Source organism: Camelus ferus, chromosome 2 (assembly GCF_009834535.1).
Source record: "Camelus ferus isolate YT-003-E chromosome 2, BCGSAC_Cfer_1.0, whole genome shotgun sequence".
Taxonomy (NCBI): Eukaryota; Metazoa; Chordata; class Mammalia; order Artiodactyla; family Camelidae; genus Camelus; species Camelus ferus.
In genome coordinates this window covers 14450503-14468742 of record NC_045697.1, presented here as the reverse complement: position 1 = coordinate 14468742, position 18240 = coordinate 14450503, and the positions used below count along the sequence as shown (strand labels likewise).

The following is an 18240-nucleotide window of genomic DNA, read 5'->3' as shown; positions in this document are numbered from 1 at the left end:
AGGAGGAGGAGGGGGAGGAGAGGGAATAGACTCAGTTGGCACCTGCCTTTGCCCTTCAAACTTCCCCTTCTTTTTGACTGTAATGTTGGTAGGATGACTGGAGGTATCTATAGTAGCCATCTTTGAGCAAGAGAAAGAAAGCCACGGATTACCATGAACCAATCTAGAAAGGGCTTAGCTTAATTAAAGTGGTTGACTTGCATTCAATTGATGTAGGATAGAGTCTTGCAGTCCTTACTGGACAGGAATTAAGTATTTTGTACTTGCTTAGAGCTTTGAAGGTTCTTGGTCTGGTCTAACCTAAATTCCTAGTATAATACTGATAGTATTGCGGTTAGGTTTAGAAGGTTTCAATGGAAGTTCCTACTTCTACACTTCTGTTTTGTAGAAATGAACACTTATTTGGTTATGCCACTATGGTCCACGTGGAGCTGAAAATCAATACTAATTCATACAATGACAGTTCCTTTGTGTGTAATCCTTTCATTTATTCACTTTGCTATTCAGGGACTGAGAGAGTTACTCTTACAAATTATGAGCTAAGTATCTGCACATTTTTTTGTGATGCTCTGTCCAATGAAGAATGTAGACAACATGCCATTGAGAAGATACTAATGATTCACTATCCACTGCAAAGATCCTATTTCCAAAATAGAAAAAAATGACAATAAAAAAATAGGGGTGGTGTGGAAATTCACAGAGTGACACAAGAGTTGAGTTTCTTGAGTGAATTTCTAATTTTTTTCAAACATCACCGTGTAGCTGGTCTGCTCATGGTGTTAGTTTTGTACCAGGTGTGACTTGGGGTGTTTTCTCCTACAAGTAAATGAGAAAATAAAAATGCAACTTGTGACTGTAATGCAGAGACAGTTTTTTAGCAAAAACTCCAGGATTTATAGATGTAAAGGCTTCTTAGCTTTTAATGAAATGCCTTAAAAATTTTTTTCTCTGATTCTGATGATACTGACAGAATCTTTTGGTGAATTACCCTTTTGAAATTGTCTACAGAGCCAGTTTACAATCCAAGGAGGAAAATCCATCTCCTAACTTTGCAGTCACACTTAAAAAAACAAAAACAAAAACAAAAACCCTCACAAGTTCAACTGTGGACCATAAGCAGTTAGATATATTTAAGTTTTCAGAGACAACTTCAGACTCATTTTGTACACCAGGAGAACAAAACTTGTAAAATAAATTCTATAAATAATAATTTTAAAGAACATTTAACACATTTGAAAGAATTCCACATCTTGGGCTGTAAGAATCTTGCAAGAAACATTTTCGGGTACTTTTCTTGGTTGGTTATTCTGTACTTTCATACTTAAAGAGTACTTCAGAGTTTTTAGCAAATTTTCGTATATTTTTAAGTTTCAATTTAATAACGAATCCCATTTTACAGGTAAAAAATTGAAGTTCAGAGACATTAAGTCAATTTCCCAAGTCCCTAAAAGTAGTAACAGTCACTAAAGTAGGCCTGAAAAGTGAGTCTTCTGCATCCAAGTCTACTGTTCTTTAAACAGTATTTCTTTTTTTTGCTCATATTCCTAAAATAACTTTGAGCAACTATACACACTCACACATTTTTAATTGAAATTGGAATGTTTTCATCATAAGTTTAATTAATTAATATAGTTCTGGATGTTATAATTCCCAGCATACTGCAAATACAGACTTTTAAAATGTTTCATCCATCTTTTAAATGTATTTATTATGTTGCATCTAACTGCTATAGAAAATTGATACCATCATACATTCATTATTTTTCTTGAGGCCAAAATGTTCAACTTTTATTCTACTTTTTCCACAGAAATGTATCTAAATATAATATATGTATTTTTATGGTTGAAAGCCTTTTCTTCATCATGGTATCATATTTCTCTGCAAGAAAAGTACCTATATAAATTCAATTCTGTTTAATTTTTCAGTTGAGATGAATAACAATCATTAATAGTTGATCAAAATAACTTATTTCAAGTTTTGAAAAAAAATTTTTAAGAGGACATAATTTCATTGAAGTGTGTTTTGGTTCACATTTCCATGGAAGACTTGTGTTAACTGTCAGAATATGAATGGGCTAAACATCAATTATATTTCTCCTTTACATTCTTATGGATATAAGTGCTGAAAATTTTTGTTCACAGAAATAGTAACAACAGCTAAACTCACAGAGTGTTTGTTGGGTGCTAAGCGTGGGTCCGAATGTTTGCTGCTCTACTGAACTTGTTTGATCCTCGCTATGAGGCCCTATTAGTGAAGTAGTATTCTTTTTCCCTTTGGATAATTTTTAAATTTTGCCACTTCAAAATATTTGCATTTATATTTACCATTTTTATCTCCCTGAACTTCAGTTTCTTTATGTAAAATAAAATGATAACATTACCCTCCCCACAGAGTTATTGTGAGGGTAGTATAGATTAATACGTCTGAAGTGCCTGCCTATAGTGCTGGCTAATAGAATTTGAAATGTAGGCATAGAGAAGTTGGTATATTCCTGTGGTCACACAGGTAAGTAAGCAACGGAGTCTGAATTCAGCCAGAATCTGGCTCTATATGGCCCTCTGAAGTTCAGCAAGTAGATTGGAGAAGAGTGAGTTTTGTTAAAAGTGTGTTATAATTCTTTGAACTCCTCCCAATTTATTTGTCAAAAATCACCTAGTGAATGAAAAATAATTTTTGACAGTCTCTCAGCTGACAAGTTGACTTTGTCCCCTATCAATTTTGTTGAAAGCCAAGAATTAGAAATTGGCTTTGAAAATGATTCGTTCCTCTAGGGCTGGCATCCAGCTGGTGACAGTGTTTAGTATTGTCCCTGTGCTTGACACTCGGGAGGGATTTAAGCCCCAGGGCCCTCCACCGTAAGCAGTTTCTAGAATGGGCAAGAGATATGTTTTCTGTTTTCCAATGGGAAAGTGTTTTATGAAAGGGAAAGTATGTCAGGAAAATCTGAAAAATAAATTATTTTAACACGGCCATGTTAGCACCTACCTCCTTGCTCTACAGCGAGGACGTTTTCTGTGAGTGGAAATCAGTGAGATAGAACAGAACATGAACTGGTTGTCTGCACCTTACTTATTCCAGGTTGTGTCTCTTAACTGGAAAAAGTAACTGAATAGCTAATACTGCATTTCCAGAGGCCATCTGTCCTTGCACAGACAGAAGTACCTTAGGATTAAATGTGACATCCTCGCTTGGCCTATGTTATACACAGATCATTAAATAGTTTGAGAGGCCCTAAAGGGGAGTTAACTATTTTCCTAGTATATTTCTGATAGAATGTATTGGGAAAAAAGAAGAAACTCTCATTTCTCTCTAGATTAAAAATAATCAGAATCATCATTAAGTAATAAAACAAAAAAGTCTCTTAAATATGGTAATAAAACCAGATTTTTTTCCTAAAAGGAAGTACAATATTTATTAGTGACAGAAGGCATAGGGTGATGGTCTGTGCTTCATCATTTATCTCTAAAAGGAATATCTACTCCAGCTTCTCTGTGTACTGATGGGTATTTATCTGTTCCTTAAAATGACCACCTGGAATCAAGACATCTGATGAATGTATAACAATGTTTAAAAGACAGATTTTTTTTGCAGATAATCCATAATATAGGCAATTAATTTGGTTTACTGAGAATTCTAGTGGGTTAACTCACAAGGGTCTCTTCCATTTTCAATAAATTGATTATCTTACTACTGCACTCTTGTAAACTTAGAAAGTATTCAAACAAAAAGCCATACTTTCAGATAGCATCCTGAGCATGCCAAAAGAGTGATTTTGGGAGAATATGAGAATATTATCCAGATACACAGTCCAACATTCCGGGAAAATCAGTTATATATCAAAACAAAGGCACAGCAAAATATACTTCATCTTGACTAAATCAACTGGTTTGGGTTTCACCATGAAATTCTAATTTAATAATTAAGACATCAATAAACTATTATTCTAATAGTTGACAATTAAAGAGATAGAATAAGTTGTGTCTTTCAGTAATTTCTCTTCTAACAGATACATGTCAAATATGTGGTTTGTATATAAAAAGAAAGATAAACTTGTTAGCAGAACTATTCACTGATGACTCAGGAGACATATGGTAATTGTCTTTGGGATTCTGATGCCTGTTTATTGAGACCATAATTCTTGGCCCCAAAAGATACCAAAAGTCCCATGAGCAAATACGGTAGAGATAGCCATTCATAAATATTCAACTGTTAACGTAAACTACACAGACCCTTCAACAATTGCTTCTAGCAATTCAATAAAACTTATTCATTGTTGCTCTTATTTCAAAAGGATAACATATTCCATAAAAAATCTGTATACATAAAAATAATATTGTGCAGTTAACAACTGAATTTATTTATAATTACAGTTCTTCATAATTTCAATTCTATAATTTTACTTTTTAAAATAAAAATCAGATATCAAGCATCCAAATATGTCCTAAGTTTGATCATTCCAAATGGTTTATTTCTAAATATACCTTTCTGTATGTTACTTGATGTATTTCATAAAAAATAATGTGACATGATAAGCAAATAAGAATCTTCGCCTTATTACCAGGTGATCTTACTGACTAAATCCTTCTCTGAGCCTTTGTTTCCTTATCTATATAGCCACCTATTTCACAGGGTTATTGTGTGGCTCTAATAAGAAAATGTATTTGAAAATACTATAAACAACTTAAGGCGCTATAGAAATCTAAACATTTTACTAGTGGTCATTGTAAATCCATGGTGCATCTCTTTTGATTCAAAAATTGCAAATGGCAACCAAAGCAACCTTCTTTATATCATTCTCTGCTTTCACTGCACTCTCATCAGCCATGTCTTTCAACCACGTCCTACCTTAGATTCCTCTCCCTCCAGTCTTGTCAATTTTGCCTCAGGGAACACCTCTTGAATCTGGTATCTTTGTATTTTCCCAATGCTAATACCTTTGTTCAGCTTTTCGTCTGCTCTTGCCTGGACTATGGAATCAATACCTTGTCTGATATTTCTGTTTCAATGTTTTCTCTTATTCAAATCCATCAAAAAGATTACCCCTCTGCAAGGGTTATCTTTCTGAAAATACAAGTAGATCATTCTCTGTAACTCTCCGTTTTCCAGTAACTATGACCTGGCCCCTCAGTGTAATGTGTGTCCCATCAAAATCTGCCAGACCTAATTCCAGCTACACCCTGCCTCTCCCCACTGTGCATCCTTTGTTCCAGCCACTTTGAATTTCACACTGTTCCACAAATATGCCTTTCCATGATGTTAAACCTATGCTGGGTTATCCTTTCCACATAGAATGTTCTCAACCTGATAAGATTGTATAAAGATAGAAATGAAAGCATTTAAAGTTGAGAAGTACTACACTATGAAATTATTATTAATGTTATTGTACAAATCATAAAAATATCAAACATCTTAGCCTGGACATACAATGACAAATGCTTTTTTTTAGTCTCTATTTATAGGACTGTCAGGGGACAATTGACAGACTATTTAGCCCACCAGAATTAAAATATCTTACACAACAAGTGGCTTTAAAACTGAATAACTTTGGTAAAATAGAAAAATCAAAGTGGCTTCTCTCTCATTTCTCTTGAAAATTGCATATAATTGCATACAGTTTGATATTATAAATTTCAGTGTGTGAAAATTACATTCTTAATTAATTTAATTAGTTAAGAATGGCATAGTAATGCTGTAATTTTCATTTTTATAATTCCTTTATTTGAAATGCCTAAAGCCATTTAATAAACATTTCGGTGATAGAAAAAGGTAGAGACCAGTTCCTCTTCAGACGTTAAAGCAAGGTCCTTGAAAGTGGAGAAGATCTTTTTACATAGAGTGATGTGAAAGCCTGAAACCGGTTTCTGAGGCCGGTTTTAATATTGTGCAGTTAACAACTGAATTAAAGTTTGGTGATAGAGGAAGGCAGTCAGAGATAATGATAATACTTTAAAAAGAAAACATTTATTAAACTAAGTGCTTTCTCACTTGACCTTCAAAATAACACTCCTATTTGTATGAAGGTGAGAAAAGAGCAGGGACTACTCCATGGACACTCAGCCTGGAGGCAGCAGAGCAATAGGCCACCCGTTCATTCACAGCCATCCACTGAACGCCCGCCGTGCTCTAGGTCGGGGCTGGGTAGCTGGAATGCCAATGGTGAGTACAACAGAGACCCTGCTCTGCAAGAGCTAATGTTGGTGGGTTGACGCTCAGGACTGCCTGGCTCCTTTCTCTCATAAAACACGGAATGAGGCAGGTCAGAGTGTAAAACATGGTAGACCAGTTATCAGTATTGTAGCTACCATTGTGATCTTTTTCTCTCACATCTGCCCTGCTGTTAATCCTGATGGCCTCAACTTTCTTGATCATTATCTGTAATAGAGAAAAGAACAAAGTAGATGGAAAGTAGGACCTCCCACCATTGGGCCTTTACCCCGGATGTCTGAGCACCTCTGTGCGTTTGTGCCTTGGCAGAAGAGAGCTTTAGCCTGCAGTACCTGGGCTCCAGATCAGATCTTACTTATACTTGGCTTACTTGCCATGGACCCTTTTTCTTACAGATTCAGTTTTCCCAACTCTTTAGACTTCCCTTGTGGGTTTTTGGGTTGAGTCTAGGCTTAATTATATAACCCCTGATTTTGACGTAGGATGCATTCTTAGGTATAATCGTGGAAGATGGGTTGACTTTAGGGCGGTGATCTGTTGAGCATAGCACTCCTAAATTTCTTTGCTGGACATTGTGAGCTTCCTCATGCCTGATAGAAGGCAAAGATGGCTAAGAGAGTGCCTCCTCCAATGCTAAACCGTGACATCTCAAGGAGGAAGAGCCAAGTCAGTGAAAGGGAGAAGAGAAGAAAGAGAAGGAGTCAAGGTGAGACCACCGTGGCTAGACTGCAGGCTCCGAGGGGACAGAGAACATGGCTGTCTTATGTGCTGCTGAATTCCCAGGACCTCGCACAACACCTGGAATACAGTAGAAATCCAGTAAATGTACTGAAAAACTAGGGCAGGGTAGTGAGGCCCATGATGGGTTCAGGATTATAGTGTGCTTTTCATGTTCTCAGAGGAAATACTATAAAAATGGCTCCCCCAAAAAATTAAAGAAAGAGAAAGAAGGGTAGACTTGGTTCAGCATCAGTCCAGGCTGTGCACAGCTTGAGCTAATGCTGTATCAGGTACCCATTAATCCTTTTCATACCAGAGAAACCAATTAGTCCTAAGTATGTGGAGCGTTCTTCATCTGTACCTAGAGGAGACTATGTAGACTTACAGTGCAAAATAGATGTTGCCCAGTTTTCCAGTAGAGAGGCTGTGATGCCCTGGAATATTTCACAGAGGAAGCCTCTGTCAGATCAGCACGCCTCTGTCTGACAGCGGAGCAGAGGAGCAGGCAACAGCAGAGATGAGCTTGTGTAACATCCCTTTCAGTTCATCCAAAAATAAATAATTCACAAAGAAGAAAACACGCACCACAAGTGTCTCCATGCTTTTGCCTTTAATAATGCCTGAGAACTTTTTTCGAAAGAAGGAAAACTAAAAAATGTCTTATTGCAGAAAATATCTATGTCATGTGAGAATTATCCCCAATCGGAAGGACAGGCCACATTGGTTATGTTAAGACAAAAGGGCTCCAACCTGATCGTCTTTACCACGTATCTATAGTTTATTAGATTTTACTCAAATGAATTGGCTGGCTAAAACAGATTTCCAAGGAAGAATTGCACTTTAACTGTGTTCCTCCCCACCCCCTTTCAGTTTTATTATGTAGAATTATTACAGTTTGACTGCACATACACATGATATTCCATGTAAATACATATCTACAGTATACTGCACATTTTTTTAATTTTCATATATGTACAGATTATTGTTTCTAAGAACAGATTAGATCTTCAGCTTTTTAAACTTACATAGTTATCAAAGGAATAAAGCCAACTACAATATAAGAATCAACAGAATGTGGTAATCCAATCATAAAGGACAGTCAATACGCTTACACAAATTCAAGAAATCAAAATAATAATTAGCTCATTTATTTGTTTTCTTGAAGGAGAGTATTTATACTTTGTGTAAGATTATTTGAATTCAGATTATTTGATCTGTTGAGCAGAGCATTCCCAAATTTCTTCATCAGACATTGCAAATTTTCTTGTACCTAAAAAAAGACAAAGATGGACTTCTACATTAATTCATTTTTTATGCAACCATCAAATATTTCTGAGATCTTACAACTACATGTACTATGCTAGATACTCAGGGGGAAAAAAAAAACCAAAACATGGTTTCTGCCCTCCAGGAACAACTAGTCTGGGAAAGGAGATGCCCAAATAGACAAATATTGGTGTATTCTGAGAAAAAAATCTCTGTCTGGCTCCTGGAAGAGAATGATTATAAGATTGTCTTCATTCCTGGAGGCTGCAGATAAAGCATGTAGAATTAATGTTCTGAAACATTTTTGGTGATTTCAAATGAAAGCTAGTGTTCCTCCCTACAAACTTTCCACCTAGGAATCTTCTTGTGTCACTCAAGTGGTTGGAAGATTGGTGTCCAATGTTAGGTTATTATCTGTAGAATTTCTAGTACTTTATAAACTTTAAAATAATATTTAAAAAAAAAATTCTTCTGTCATCACCATCAACAGCAGCAATCATATTTACTTAGCATCTCCTATATGCCAGGCATTGTGCTTGATATTTTCCAAGTACTGTCTCAAATTGTCACAACAGACCTACAAAACGGGCATTCTTCCTGGCTGAAAAACTAACACTGAGAGAGATTATGTATCTATCTTCTCTAAAGTCATGTGCCTGAAACGTATCAGTTCCAACTTAGAATGTGCCCACTCTCCACTGGACCCTCCTGCCTTTCCAGAACCTTTACGAGACTAGTCAGACCCCTCACTAACCCTCAAGTGTTCTCTGTTAGTCTGCCACGGTGTGTAACAAAGTACTGCAGACTGGGTGGCTTAAACAACAGAAATTTATTGTCACAGTTCCAGAGGCTGGAAGTCCAAGATCAAGGTGTCAGCAAGCTTAGTTCCTTCTGAGGACTGTGAGGGAAGGACCTGTTCCAGGCCTCCCTCACTGAGTTATTGACAGACATTTTCTCTCCATCTGTCTACATCATCCTCCCTCTATGCGGGACTCTGTGTCTGAATGTCTCCTTTTTATCAGGACACCAGTCATACTGGATTAGGACCCACCCTAATGACCTCACTTTAACTTGCTTACCTCTGGAAAGGCTCTATCTCCAAATAAGGTCACTCTTTGAGCTACTGGAGGTCAGGACTTTAACATCTGAACCTAGGAGGGCACGGGGAGTGGACACGATTTAGCCCATAACATGTGCATTCTGAAATCTAGCAACTAACATCTCTTTCTCTATCTCATCTGTCGTGGGTGCGACTATCAGAGTGAGCATTTTAAACCATATATCTAATCACAACCTGGCTCTCTTTAAAATCTTCAAGAGTTGCTCATTGCTAGCAATTAAGGTCTAAATGACAGGCATGAGAAATAAAGGTTTCCACAATGAGGTCAGTAAGTAATTTTCCACCTTCATCTGCCATCACTCCTCTGCCGAAGACGCTATGCAAATACCTGGTAAAAGAACAGAGCTTTTAATTTTCCAGATGTTTTTGTATTTTGTCACGTTACCTGAAAATGAATTTTATAATGTGATTTTACCCACTTTTTAGAGATGAAACTAGTGAGATACAGAGAGGTAGTGCTTTGCCTGAAGTGGTTCTCCTTCCTTAAGATCATATGGTCAATTATACCAAAGACCCAGGAGGGCCTGGCATTTATCTCTATTAAAAATTTTGGCAGCATTTGTCCGTTTTTCTTTTTACCAAACAGTGACTTTCCTGCCAAACCTTCTCACCAGTGCTTGGCACAGTGCCTGGACTGTAAGAGATGTTCTATACATGTTTGTTGAATTAAAATAAGTCAAATGTTCTAACAACCAAATCCTAAGATATTTTGTAACAACACAGATTCAGATGTTGTCATCTAAATGTCTGGGTATAATTGGAGAGACAGATCTTTTTTGATTCATTCATTTGTTGCCAGACACTGTCCCAAGTGTTAACAGAGTAATAAGACCCCACAGCATGCCCTCTCTTGGAGCTCATATTCCAGTGGGGGAGAGACTTAAATAAGTAAGCCAAAGAAAAGCATAATTTTAGATAGAAATAAGTGCTATGAAGAAAGCAAGCCAGGGCAATATAATAAAGAAGGAGGCATTCTTCTGGAGCAGTGCAGCTCTATAAAGGTACCCAGTAAGGCCACTTTAAGAAAGGGGGGCATGAATAGAAAGAAGAAAACCAGAGATATAAGAGCAGGTGCAATGCCCTGTGTCAGGAGGGTAGATAAAGCATCCAATAGCTTAAAAGAATACCAGGAAGACCAGTATATCAGAGAAGGAGGTACTGCCACAGGAGAACCTTTAACAATAAACGGAGCTTGTGACTATTATCTTGAGAGCGATTGGAAGCCACTAAAAGAGTTAGACTGAATCTGGGGTGAGGGTGGAACTGAATTAGATTTGTGTTCCAAACAAAATCTACTCATCCCTGAGAGGTCATCAGAGGCTGTCCTTAGATCCTTTTCCCAGCATCCCAATCCTGATTCACTTCTTTCTTATTCATTCTCAGAAACTCAGTTTCTTTTCTTTCAGGACACTGTCTCACTGCTCAGAAACAGTTTCTTTTCTTTCAGGACACTGTCTCACTTGTGTTATAGAAACATTAACGTGAATAAGTCACCCACTCCTACTCAATGGGGAGCTTGATGAGGGCAGGACCAGGTCTGGCCTTGGCTCACCACTGCTTTCTGGGCGAGGCACAGTCGGGTACAGAAGATGCTTGATGGACATTTATTAAGACAGTGAGGAGACACTTAAATAATTACATCATGCTCTCGCTAGAGAAAAGAGTAGGGGCGAGAGTTCTGCAACAAATATAAATCATAAATATAAAATTGTCAATGATAGAAGAACAACCACCACCAAAAAAAAAGGTGGGGGAGAAAGAGAAGGGAAGAGAAAAGGGAAGAGAAGGTTGACTGAGGTTAAGCAAAAACAGTGTAGCTTAGGACCTCAGAGAAACATATCAGAGATAATTAGGAAGAGGTTGGTCCACTATGGAGCTGGCTTAACTGCTGCTGCAGGACAGTTAAGGTTCAAAACAAATGGCCCTGAAAGCCAATCAGCCATCATTTCTGTGAGAAAGACTCTGCTCCAGGGAGCAAGGGAGCAGAAAGAAATTTTGAACTAGATTTCCATTTAGCTAACATAAGCTGCATCCAGAACATGCTGTGATTATAAGTAATAATCTTTCTGATTTTTTGAGTGGATGCTAAGGGCTACCAATTAAAATGAATGTCTAAAATCTCTGGAACTCATCCGTTCATGGAAAATTCATTTTCCCTTCCCGCTGTTCCTCTCTGCTGTTTTGTCACACTCCCAGGCTGCACGTGGAGACCACATACATATTTTCTATTAGTGAGTAAATCTACAGAAATCTTCATGAGAGAAATAGGCAATTTCACTACTATTTTATGGGATGAACCAAGTGTATCATGACAACCACAAAAAGGTAAATATTTCTAGAAAGCCACTCTAGGGTCACGTAGACAGGAAATGTTAGTACGCATCAGAGAAGAGAGCTCTTTGGGTCAGGAATTGTCAAGAGAGGCCTGAGGGGGTGAAGAGGACATCTTATGAGAGGTGATTCTGGGCCAAGGCGGGAAGAGCTGACTGTACTGTGACCACAGAGCAAACTGATGGATGGTTGGGCTGGGGAGACACTGAAAAGTGAACCCATTTATCCTTTCCTCTAACCTTTCTCCCTCAGGAATGAACTCAGGAATATATATTTTGGGGCATAACAAAATTTTTTCACCTTATCCAGCCATATGACAGAAGAATCCAAAAAGGGAAACTTATAAATTCAGTTTGAAAAGGCTTTTCAACTCCAACATGCCCAGAGGGAATAATTTTTTCTTTGGCATTAAAGACACCTTCAGTCTTGCTCATCTCTTGGAATGTTAAACTGAGGGAAAACACTTTATCATGCTTCTGCTGAAAGACAAGAGTAGAGTGGTGTTGGCAGTGACAAGTCTGTGCTAAATATCGCATCTGAAATCATAAAATAATTACTTCATCACCAGCTAGTAGATTAAGTACTATTCTTTTTCAAACCCATTATATGTTTGTGTGTGTACACTTATATACATATAAATATATGCATCTATTTTATTTTTTTGTTCTACAGTAGACAACATCAAATCCTTTACTGAACAAAAAAGAGAATTTATTGTTTTCCAGACTGGCTTGAAGCTAATTTTAATGGAATGCTATTTCAGAAAAAAAACTACTCCTATATACATATTTTCTCCATTTTGCAAAAAGAAGAATTAACTTGTATCAATTGATATATATTAATGTGCTGCCTGTAAAGCATACATAAATAAAGCTTTATCCTTTTGCTCTTTTGCCCACTCTGAAAATATGTACCACATGGCAGATATCTTCATGGTTTTAATTTTCTTTCTGGAACTCATCCTTCCTAAAAATTAGTAATGAACCATTTTCTTATCTTGCTTTGCACTCCTGCTGAGTAGAGCTGAGGATGAACTTCAGAAAGCACTGCTTATGGCTCGGTTGCAAGGGCTGATGTATAGGACAAGCAACTGAACTCATTTGAGTATAATATTTTTTGTTCCCTGGGGTAGATGAGAGAAATATTCATGTAGAGAATAAACAACATTTGCTAGCACTTTAAAAAGTCTATATCATGTTGGAAGATTATAAACTGATGAGTAGAGTAGTCATCTGGAGGGAGAAGACTCCTGGGTGGGGAATACAAGCTACCACAGAACTAATTTTTTCTTCTTAGACTCTCTCCAGAATGTGTAAGCAGTCTCTCAGGGAACCCAGGACTTCTCAGGGAATTATTATCTCTCAGAGCTTTCTCTTAATTCCCAAAGACTCTAGTAAAGAGGCAGGTTTCTTTCTTTCTGTGGTCGAATAGGCAAACACAGTTTTTAGAAGAAGCAGATTAAAATACGCCTAGTACATCATCCAACTAACTAGGCTGGCCACCGTCTTGACGATTTTTACCCTATGGCCAAAGATATTGTTACCAGACTGCATTTGACCTGTTGACTCTGAAGAGGCATGGTGTGACTCCAAATAGACCACAAAACCAGTTACTGGGAAACAAGAAATATCTAAGTGTCTACAGTGATACAGAGTTGGGTAAAATGTTGAAGAGACATCACCACTACTAATAATCACAATAAAAATAACAGATATAATATAACAATTGCTTTAATATTAATAGTAAATTTATTACTTATTGAATGCCTGGTACTGCTACAAGTGTTTTGCAATGTAATTCAGATAATCGTTTCAATAACCTTATGAGCTAAGTATATTATTATCACCATTTTACAGATGAGGAAATTGAGGCTCAGTGAGATTATACAGTTAGAGAAGAATTTTAAGAAATCATACAATTAGAGAAGAATTTTAAGGTATCATACAATTAGACAAGAATTTTAAGAAAGGCACTATCTTTTCAGCCCAATTGCTTAACCACTACACTTCATGACCTGTAATTGCAAACTGCACTTGTGTGATTGGAATTGGCCTTAGGAGTTAGAAGGTTTGCATAGAGAAGTTAGTAGCTAAGCTGAGTTTCTTTAATTGCGATGTAATTTCCATATCATAAATTTCACCATTTAAAAATGTACAAAAATCAGTGGGTTTTGGTATATAGACAGGGTTGTGCAATCATCACCGCTTACTAACCCCAGAACATTTTCATCACCCCAAAATGAAACCCAATACCCAGTAGCATTCATGCCGCCATCTCCCCTCCCCTCAGCTCCTGTTAGCAATTAACCTACTTTCTGTCTATACATTTGTCTATTCTGGATATTTCATATAAATGGAATCATACAATTATGTGGCATTTTGTGTCCGGCTTCTTTCACATAGTATGATATTTTCAAGATTCATTCATGCTGTTTCATGTAGCTCTGTTTTATTCTTTCTTATGGCTGAATAATATCCCATTGAATGAATATACTACATTTTGTTTACCCATTTATTATTTGTATTCATTAACTGATTCCACTTTTTGGCAATTGTGAATAATGCTGCTTGGAACATTTGTGTACAAATTTTTTGTGTAAACATACGTTTTCAATTCTCTTGGAATATATACCTAGGGTTGGAATTGCTGGGCCATTTGGTAATTCTGTGTTTAACTTTTTGAGGAATTTCTAAACTGTTTTCCAAATTTGCTTCACCATTCTACATTCCTACCAGCAGGAAGAAGTGTTCAAATATCTCCACATCTTCTCCAACAATCATTACTGTCCACCTTTTTGATTATAGCCATCCTCGTAGGTATAAAATGGCATATCATTATGGTTTTTATTTGGATTTCCCTAAAAACTAAAGATTTAAGCATCTTTTTCATGTGTGTAGTGGCCATTACGTATCTTCTTTGGGCAAACGTTTATTGAAATCCCTTTCCAATTTTAGAAATTAGGTTTTTTAAAAAAATTTTATTATTTGGATATAGGAGTTCTTTATACATTCTGGATACTAGATCCTTACCAGATATACAGTTTGGAAAAATATTCTCTCATTCTGTGGGGTTTTTTTTTTTTCACTTTTTTATGATTGTATCTTTAGAAACACAAAAGTTTTTAGTTTTGATGGTGTTCAATTTATTTATTTTTTGTTTGGTTGCCTGTGCTTAGGTGTTGCATGTAAGACACCTAATTCAAGTTCAGGAAGATTTATAGCTATGCTTTCTTCTAAAAATTTTATCATTTTAGCTCTGACATTTATGTTTCTGACCAATTTTGAGTTAATTTTTACATATGATATGAGTCATGTACCCAAGTTTATTCTTTAATAATATGGGTATCCATTTGTCCCAGGACCATTTATTGAAAAGATTGTTCTTTCCCCATTGAATTGTCTTGGCAACCTTGTAAACAAAGGGAAAAGTTGAACATAAATGTATAGGTTTACTTCTGGACTCTCCTGTTTCCTTTACCTATATGTCTGTCCTCAGGCCAGCACCATACAGCCTTGATTTATATAACTTAACAAAGTTTTGAGTCAAGAAATGTATCTTCCAAATTTTTTTTCAAGATTTCTGGTAGGCATTCTGAGTCTCCCATATGTCCATTTGAATTATATAATTAACCTGTCAACATCTGAAATAAAAAACAGCTGGGATTTTGATAGGGCTTGCATTGACTCTGCCAATCAGTTTGGAGTCATTACTATCTTAAAAATATTGTTTTCCAGTCCATAAACATGGGGTATTATTTCAGTTCTTTAGGTCTTCAATTTTTTTTAACGTTTCATAGTTTTCAGTGCAAAAGTCTTACACTTTTTTTGTTAAACTCATTTCTAAGCGTGATATTCTTTTTGATTTTGTAAATGGAATTCTTCTCTTAATTTCGTTTTGATTTGTCCATTGCCACTCCAGAGAAATACAATTGGATTTTGTATGTTGATCTTATATACTGTGACCTTGCTGAACTCATTTATTAACTCTGGTTTTTTTGGTGGATTCCTTTGGATTTTCTATATACAAGATCATGTCATCTGAAAATAGAAAGTTTTACTTCTTCCTTCCCAGTATGGATTAGTCTGAGTTTTGAAATCTATGTAGGACTTTACCTGGAGGGTAGGCAGAGGGGTGATGCTAATTACAGTCCCCAAATATAAAATATTCTGCCTTCTTGTAACCATAGTGCTAACTATGAAGGCTCATTTTGAACAAGTGTTTGGCAGTGGATGAGACTTAATAAGTAACCACGGGGCAGAACTGGGGAGGCCTTTGTTACCAAGGAGAGGGGTACTAAGGAGGCACTGATGCATTGTGATCTGGGTTAGAAAGTGCTCAGATTATTGCTTCAGAAAATTCAATCTGGTGTCTACCTGGACAGTTAATTGAAAGCAAAAGCTCTCTATAATGATTCCATTTTCTGGCTTCTGCAACTAGGCAGGTAATAGAGTCATTCACAAATCTCTTTGGTAGACTTATAAACTTGTTTATAAATACTGGAAACTAAAAGAATGTTAGAATTTATTTTCTAAGTCAAAGAAGACTGCGAATCCAATACACGAAGGCCATTTCTACACTGATTTATTTTTAATAGAGAGAAAGAAAAATCTTAGGAGCAAAGCCACAGTTAATCACTGCCAGCCTAGGTCATTAAGACGTCAGGGGGATGGCAGAACAGTGTGATTCAACCTCACTGCACTCATCTTTTAAAATGAGTCATGGGATCAGAAAGCACTGAAGTTACGAACTATTACCAGAAATTTATCACTCTCCTCTCCTTTGTACCTAATCTTTTAAAACTAATTAAACCCACTTCAAAGCAGCAGGCATAATAAAATAAATAAAGTCACCCTATTTCTGCTCATGCTCTGAGAGTTCCCTCTATTCTATAAAACTGTTAAGCCAAAAATGCACGGCCCTTGAATGATGAACCATGAAAACTTAACACCATGAGCAGAGTTAGGGCTGTAAGCAATTAAAACTTACATTAAATGTATTTTATTGACTTAATAATAAGTAAGTATCAGACACTTATTTAATAATATTCATAATGACCATTGTGCTGTACTGTAACCTTGGTCATAAAATGAGGTCAATTTCATCAACAAGAATAATTTGTAATTTTCAGAGTTGAACAAAGTCATTTCTTTGCTTAGTAAGAGAAAAGGAGAAATGGACAGAACACTCCTGATACAACAAATCTAGACTTCTGTTTCACTCTTTCTTGTAATCTATCTGATGTGGCTTTCTTTTAAGTTAGAAATACAGTTTGCACTGTAGTTCGTTTTTTCTTCTCTTTTTGAGTATAAGTCTCCATTATGAGATTCCCACAATATTAAGGATTCAGGGACCTCTTATTTAATTCTCTAGGAAAAAAAAATTACATTCTCAGCTAAAGTAAGAGGCAATGCTTCCCTTCATAATGATGTGCAAAGGCTGCCCCTGGGAGCTGTGTCACACTTGGAAGGGTCTGGCCCAGGCAAGAGGCTCGAGACAAGAACTGGAACAACTGTGTCTTCAGTCCCATGTCATCAGATCCCTTCCCAAGTAGAAGAGGAGGGGACTTTTACTGGAGAGATAAGATCAGAAGAGATCTTTATATTGGAATGAAGAGTTACACCATGGACAGGAAGATACTCTAGGGTTTAGTAAATCAGAGGCCGCTATTAGATGACTGAACTTCTAGAGGAAAGGAGCAGGGCGATGTCACAATATGGGAGTGGGAAAAAGAAGCAAAAAACCTTTCTACTGAAATTTCCTTTAGATCTGCTCTACATCAGCTCTTCTTTGAGACCTAGATTATGGTAACAGTTCTTGCCAAATTTAGCACCATGTCTTACTTTCTTAACCCTGGCATGATTTTGAAGGAGGCTGGGCAGAAAAGGAGGAGGGAGTGAATGAGGCATAGGGGGGTGGGTCAGAAAGGTGATGATGCTTGAAAGGGGCTATTTGTACATGGCCACGTGCTTCTGCCAAAAGGCGTATGTGATGATCAAAAGCCCCTCCCTTCACATACTACACACACACACACAATCACACACAGGCACACAATCACACATAGACACACAATCACACATACACACATACACTCTCTCTGTTTCTCTCTCTCTCGAAATGGGAAATGAGTCTTTGGAGGGGCTAAGTTTACTACTCTAAAGTGGAAGTGAATTATCCAAGTAAATTAAAAAGAAAGAAAAACGATTATAACAAAATGATGAAAGAAGAGAAACCCAATAGGATCTGGACCCCAGTGGGATTAGGTAGGAACAATGTATTGATTAGGCGTATTTTGAGGTTACAATGACTGAAAACCTGCCTGGTGGCAGCTTAAACCTGTAAGAGTTTATTTTCTTGGCTTCGTGAGAAGACTGGACATGCGGAGTTTCTGTTGGCATTGGTTTGGTGTCTCAGTGAGGTCAGGGCTGGCATCTGTGGGAATCGTTTGACCTTTCATTCATGGCTGTGAAATAACTACAACGGCTCGATGGCACCTCCTCCCAGGCAGGTGGGAGGGAAGGATACACTCGTCATAGCTGTCATTTTATCATGAAGCACAAACTGCCACCCACCCATGAAGACAGCACAATAGACATTGGCAAACATCTTATTGCCCACATTGTGCTTCCTCACCAACCTGA

The 18240-nt window shown here is 37.0% G+C and overlaps 1 protein-coding gene and 1 long non-coding RNA gene across 6 annotated transcripts in view; both read left to right on the top strand.

Annotated features, from left to right (window-relative positions):
- The window catches only part of KCNIP4 (potassium voltage-gated channel interacting protein 4), an 813618-nt gene that overhangs the window by 651276 nt on the left and 144102 nt on the right, over nt 1–18240 (top strand). The gene's annotated exons all lie outside the window — the stretch shown is intronic.
- On the top strand, nt 2–17194 carry LOC116668185. Its single transcript, XR_004325249.1, has 3 exons — nt 2–338; nt 13002–13007; nt 17185–17194. It is a non-coding gene; the product is annotated as an uncharacterized LOC116668185 (long non-coding RNA).